We start from the raw sequence: 7,375 nt of genomic DNA, 5'->3' as shown, positions 1-7,375 counted from the left end.
TGAAAGTCACTGGGCAGCGGTAAAGACTATTTTGAAGTACCCGAAAAGGACTAAAGAGATGTTCCTAGTTTATGGAGGTGAGGAAAAGCTCATCGTAAGGGGTTACACCAATGCTAGTCTCCAAACCGACAGAGATGATTGTCGATCACAGTCTGGATTCGTGTATGTCATGAACGGAGGAGCAGTGAGCTGGATGAGTTCCAAGCAAGATACGGTGGCCGATTCTACGACAGAAGCCGAATACATTGCGGCTTGTGAAGCTGCAAAGGAAGGTATTTGGATCCGGAACTTTCTAGATGATCTTGGTATTTTCCCAGGCTTGGTAAAACCGTTGGACCTTTATTGTGATAATTCTGGTGCCATCACACAAGCCAAGGAGCCGAGGGATCACCACAATAACAGACACATAGATCAGAAATATCACCTAATATGAAAGATCGTAAAGAATGGCGATGTTGAGTTATGCAAAATTCACACTGATGCAAATGTTGCAGATCTGTTGACTAAGTCGCTTCCACAATCCAAGCACAAGGGGCGCGTTAGAGCTATGGGCATTCGATGTCTATTTGATTGAATCTAGTGCAAGTGGGAGACTGTTGGAGATACGCCCTAGAGGCAATCATGTATGATGATATTTCCTATGTGTTTATCAATAAAGATAGTCCTTGGACATTATCAATGATGTGTATCAGCAAGTACGTGACTTGTTTTTGGGACTATGCATTGTATGATGACTATCCTAAAAGGTCTCTGGTCGAAAGGGCTGTTGGACGCGCAGCCAACTAGACTAGCATATGACACGGTCGATGGCTTGGTCTCACTAGCCATGGAGCATTGTTTGCTAACCGAATAATATGGAATTGGAAGATTCTGGTCGGATTCGACGTAGTCGGATCCGAGGTGAGATAAGGTCTGAGTCGGACAGACCCAACTATGAGACGCAGCGATATGTCATCTGTGAGTCTCTAGTACAACATATGTTCTATGTCCTAAGACCTGAGCAGGCGCATGTACTCGGGATGGTGACAGACTTGCTTTGGGCCAACCAAACGCTACTCCCTGACTGGGTAGTTACAAAGGTAGGTTTCGGGCTTGTCCAAACCCATGCTGCGAGACATGGTCGAGCAAGATGGGATTTGCCCCTCTGATCAGGAGAGATATACTTTCGGCCCCTCGTGTGATCCAACCAGGATAAGCATGGCCATGCGACAAGGATTATGAGATAATCTGGTTTGTGGTCGGCATCACTAGAACAAGAAAGAGGTCGGGCTAGCACAAGGATGACATACTCGCCTTGAGCCCGACAACATATATCGTGTGGCAAAAGGAATGGAAGTATGATGTACAGGTTCGACTAACTAGCTTCATAGTTTGCTTGGTGTTCGGCATGCCTTGCTAGAGGCCGCTACCAACCGTGCAGTTCGGAGCTGAACCGAACTGCGACCAAGCCGGCTTGAACCTAAGGGGTCGCGCGCTTAAGGGAAAGAAACTATGAGGTCGGATCCCGGGACACTCGTCGGATGTGATCCGAGTTGTATTCGGATTGTGGCCGAGTAGACTTATGGGCTTTAGGGTCCGTGCAAGGCCCAAGTGTTGAGCCCGCGACGGACGCCTATATAAAGTGCGGTGTGGCACACTCATGCAGTTGATCGCTTCGGCGCTGTCACTAGGGTTTTCATGTGTTGCGAATAGACACCTCCACTTGCCACCGGTTGTGTGATCGGACCTAGCAGTCTGCCGCACGATGTTCCTCCTGAACGCACAGATACCGTTAGAGGTGGTGCACTTGCGCCGCTTCGGCGAACCTGTACGTGGGAACCGACGACCGGTTGTTGGAGGGAGATCGAACATGGAGGAGACGATCCACGCGGACATGCTGCCCCAACTCTTCTTCCACTGCACGGCACTGCACGTCTAGTGGTAACGAACTGTGATCCATCTCCCATAGCATGTTCTTGGTTGTTCTGCGCGTAGGAAATTTTTAATTTGCAGTCGACGCACCCTACCGTAGATCCCAACAGCAAGTTCATCTCCATAAGCATAATTTCAATTGGCATCATGGCCACAAGCATCAAGTTCATCAAAAAGGGATATTTCAAAAGAATCAACGGGATCATAGCATTTATCATAGCAATCATCCTTTGGTAAGAACGAAGGGGCATTAAATAATGTATGGGATAAAGAGTTACTCTCATTAGAAGGTGGGCACATGTGATCAATCTGCTCTTCCTCCTTTTGTTCTTCGATCTCCTCCTCATCTTTTTCACCCAATGAGCTCACAATTTCATCAATTCCTTCTTCCATAGACTCCTGCAAAATATTAGTCTCTTCTTGGACAACAGAGACTTTCTCAATAAATGCATCACCATCGGAATAGTATTTATAATTATCGTAGCAATATTTAAGGATAGCAAAATTTTCAGGTCTATAATCTGAATCATAAAAATCTTCAAACTTTTGAAACAAATATTCAATTTCATATGCACCCTTGAAAGCAACAAATTCTTCTATTCGTTCCACGTCATAACAATCATATATACCTTTAGCATAAGAAGCCAAAGTTTCAATATCATTAAATTCACATGAATAGGGAAGGTGTGGAACCTCAATCTTAGAGCAACAAGTATCATCATATCTCAAGCATAGATTCCAAGCATACCATTGCAACATTTCAATTTGATCCCATAAAAGTTTTCCCTTTCGAGTCAAGTGATAATCCCTAAAGTATTCACGTTGATCCAATGTTACTCCCATTATCAAGTTGAATGGGGTTTTCTCAGGATTATCAAGGTAGTGCATAATATTTTTCACATAACGAGCATCGAGGGTTTTAGGAGGTTCCCCATCTCCATGAGTAGCAAGTACCACTAATTTTTTTGGTGTTTCGTGTTCCATATCCATAACTAAACATAGAGAACAACTTAGAACATGAAATAAAAACTACTTAGTGATAAAGCAAACAAGCACACACGAGAATATTCACCCCACGCTATTGCTCCCCGGCAACGGCACCAGAAAAAGGTCTTGATAACCCACAAGTATAGGGGATCGTTTGTGGCCTTCTTCGATAAATAAGAGTGTCAAACCCAATGAGGAGCTAAAGGTAGAACAAATATTCCCTCAAGTTCTATCGACCACCGATACAACTCTACGCACACTTGACGTTCTATTTAACGGAAACAAGTATGAAACTATTTTGTAGGAGTGATGCTAGAACTACTTTGCAAGAATAAAACTAGAAGTACTTTGCAAGATGTAGCGACCCGACCTCAGACGGTCAAGTCTCTATGCTTAAGTGTCATCTCTGGATTGGTATGCTGACACACACAGTACTCGAGGATTTATAACAAAGGTAAATCACATGTATAAAGTAACGCTAATACTATTACCTCAATCAAAATAGTGGAAGTAACAACAAAGCTGTGGATTCCCATCAACACCAACGGCAAAGTTGAGTGTAGAAATCGTAACCCTAATGTATCACTTACTCGTCGTAAGATTCCTGCAACGTGAGACGTAGTAGCCATGTAGGTCAGTACATTGAATGTACTGGCAAATTCACACTGTAGAGCAATGCTGAATAATAGCTATCACTACATGCATATTTGGCTGGTGGAGGCTCTAAGTTTAATTTTGCATAAAGGTAATTTTTCCCTACAATAAAGGAATATCTTTATTTAACTACCAAGTTGGTTGAAAATTATTGAGAAGGTTCCTCCAACTCAATCCGAAAATAATAATTATAACCCCTCAAATTAATTAAGTAAAGTGATGAGATCAAACCAATAATTCAAGTACCAGATACTCAAGATGTCCATAAACGGGGACACGGCTAATCATGATTAGTTTATACACTCTGCAGAGGTTTGTGCACTTTTCCCCACAAGACTCGATCTCCTCCGTTGAATTTCTCGCACTACATGTTGTTTGAGAAACGGATGATCGAGGCATAGTCTTTCCGAAGCGTTAACTCTTTACTCTGGGTAGACAGTACCACCTACTTTCCCCCTACATCTGCTAGTCTACCACTAAAAGAGGTCACAGAACATACTCAACTATGCCAGAGCCCATAATGGCTTGTGGCTGCACACAGAAGTTTCTAGCATGAATAATCTTATGATCCCTTTGAGCCTGGGTGGCATTCCATAGGGTGATCACACGGGTACTCCGGGGTCCCCTTGGGCAAGCACTGGGTTCTCCAGGTGCCCGGGCAAACCACTGGGTTTTCCAGGGTGCCCCAATCCACCCAGATGTGTATTAAAGTAGTCGCCTTAAGTTAACCCTTAGATATAAATAACTCTCACATCTTTCATGAATCTCACAAACCAATCCACGTCTACGAGCATAGCATAACAGTATAAGCATAACGTAGTAACACCTAGGGTTTGAATATAAGACAATAGCTTCCTACCTCATCAACTACTTCCCAAATACCCACATGTTAACACATCCTACTCATGCAATGTTTGATGGTGAAACTAATGCATAAAAACTGGGTATGAAAAATATGATCAAAGTGTGAACTTGCCTTGTACTGTTGATGAAGATGATTCGCACTCATAACTCCTGATAGTTCTACTCGTCACACTCCGGTCAATCTATCTTAAGCAAGCAATAGTAACGACACATAAGCAATCATGCAAAGGAATCAAAGAAAAGATCTCAGAAAACTTCGAAAACAAGCAATTAATTCTTGCAACTGAAAACAATTTCTAACAGTACCAAAATTAGGTGAAATTGGCCATATCAGAAAGCTTAGGTCAAGAGCTTCAACTAGCAAAAAGAATCAACTCAAACAGAGTTATAAAACTCGAGCTATGAATAAAAGAAGTTTGAATTCAAATCTGTTTGAAACCAAATTTAAAATTTCAAAAACATGTTTAAGTTGTTTTACGGGATAGAGGAGATCATAACGAAGAAGTGAGCGTTGGTTTCGTTGGATTTGGGTAAACGATCAAAAAGTAGTGATCGTTTGAAGATCAGGGACTAATTTGTAAATAAAATATTCTTGGATGGGTCCCTGGACGAAAACTAAAATAAAAAGAAAAATTCTACCGAATGAACGTTCGCTAGCGAATGCTAACGAATGAAACTGTCCACTGTGAAAAGATAAACAATGAGCATCCACTAATTAACTAGGTTAAATAAGAAAAACCGGGTATAACCAAAAAAACCGAAAGCTGAAAAAAATAAACTGGATCGGACCGGCGGTTTTACCAGTCCATGGCGGATTCGTCGGTGGCGGTGGTTTTCCGGCGGTAGCGGCGTGATCCAGCGACAAGGGCGGCTGCGGCAGCGGGCATGGCTCGGGGCGGTGGTGGATGCGGCGCGGGACTGCAATGGCACCGAGGCGAGTAGGCGGTGGCGCGGGTCGAGCGGGACGGCGGCGCAGGCAGGAAGTGCGGCGGCAGCGCGGTGGTTCGCGAGGTGGCGGCGGCGACTTGGGAGGAGGAGAGGGATCCGGGGGCGGCGCTTATATAGGTGGGCGGGGTGGCTCCGCGGCGTGGAGTAGGGGGCAAGGGGGCGGCGTCCGGCGGAGTCCGCGTCGGGACGGCGGCGGTGTCCAGCGCGCGCGCGAAATAGACGGCGGCGTGCTGGGCCGGCTGGGCCTTCGGCCCAGGTCGGTTCGCAGGGAGTTTATTTAACTGTCAGACAAAAAGAATAAACAAAAATAAATAAAAAAATATTATATAGGCATATAATATATCAAAATTTTCAGAAAAAGATTTTCTACAACATGAACATTTTACTAACGTCAAATAAAATCCACAAAAATTGAAATAAAGCAAAGAGTGCTACAGCTCTAATAAAACCCAATAAAATCATTTTAAAAATACCAAAATGATTTCAAATTTATTTCTCTGCAATTTCTACTGTAATTTATTTCTACCCTATTTTCCATATATTTTATTTTTGGAGAAAAATAATTTGAATAAAAACAACTAACTCCAAATTGAAAATAAATTTAAAATGGACTTTAAATTTGATTCTTTGAAACGTCCAACTCAAATTTCATATGTTTTCAAGAAGTCATTTTATATTCTCTCGTGAAAATCATTCAGTTACTTAACTTTCTGAATTTGAAATATTTCAAAATGAAATTCAAATACTTTCAAAAACCCTTTGTCATTTAATTAAATGGAACTAGTCATTTCATCTTCACTCTAGGGTTTTGTATTTGAAAATAATTTGAATTCATGGAGATCAAAAATGCAAGGTGAAACTTTGGGAAAGTCCTTTTATTCCCTCTCATTTAACTTTCAAAAAGTTTCAAATTTCACTTAGTTTCACACAATCAATCATAACTATCTATTTAATATAACATTCCAAAATTTAGAATTTTGGTATGTTACACAAGATAATAAAAGTTAGGTGTTTAGTAAAAGGGTTTTTGTCAACAAGAAAGTTATCTGTCCCTAGGCAATCTATAACAAGTACCGGTAATCATTCTTGAAATTCTATATGAGGAAGAGGCATGAGCTAACATACTTTCTCTACTTGGATCATATGCACTTATGATTGGAACTCTAGCAAGCATCCGCAACTACCAAAGATCATTAAGGTCGCGAAACCCAACCATAGCATTAAGTATCAAGTCCTCTTTATCCCATATGCCATAGCCCACATACTCGGGTTTAAGCTTCTGTCACTCTCGCAACCCACCATAAGCGAACCATGAACATATTGCAACACCCTACAACGGGTCCCCCTCACGTTTGCGTCATAACTTAGGGCACCGTAGGACAACACCATAAATAAAATATACAATCATACCAACCAAGATCATGATTAACCCATAGGAAAAAATGGATCTACTCAAAGATCATAGGATAACCATGGATCATTGGGAAATAATATATGGAGTTGAGAACCATGTTTAAGTAGAGATTATAGTGGGGAGAAGAGGTGTTACAACGCTGCATAGAGGGGGAGAAAGTTGGTGTTCACGGTAGCAAGATTGTTGATGTAGATCGCCGTCCCGATCATTGCCCCGGCGGCACTTCGGCGCCACCAGAAGCGAGGGGGAGAGAGCCCCGCTCCTTCTTCTTCTTCCTTGCCCCCCTAGATGGGAGGAGGGTTCCCCCTCTGGTCCATGGTCTCCATGGCAGCAGAGGGGCGGGAGCCCCTCCGAGATTGGATCTCCCTCTCTGTTCATTTCTGTTTCGCGTTCCCTAGATTTGGACGAAAGCCATTTCTTATATTCCCGGAAATCCGTAACTCCGATTGTGCTGAGATTTTAACACGATTTTTTCCGGATATAAGCTTCCTTGCACCCAAAGTAGAGCCCCAACCGACGTACGAGGTGAGCACAACCGGCCACCACGTGCCCGGCTCACGGGTCGTGCCCTGGTGTCTTGTGGTGTGTGTGGGTCTC

This window comes from Triticum aestivum, chromosome 5A, assembly GCF_018294505.1.
Source record: "Triticum aestivum cultivar Chinese Spring chromosome 5A, IWGSC CS RefSeq v2.1, whole genome shotgun sequence".
Lineage (NCBI taxonomy): Eukaryota > Viridiplantae > Streptophyta > Magnoliopsida > Poales > Poaceae > Triticum > Triticum aestivum.
The sequence above is the reverse complement of the archived record's forward strand: the minus strand, read 5'-3'. Positions refer to the sequence as shown.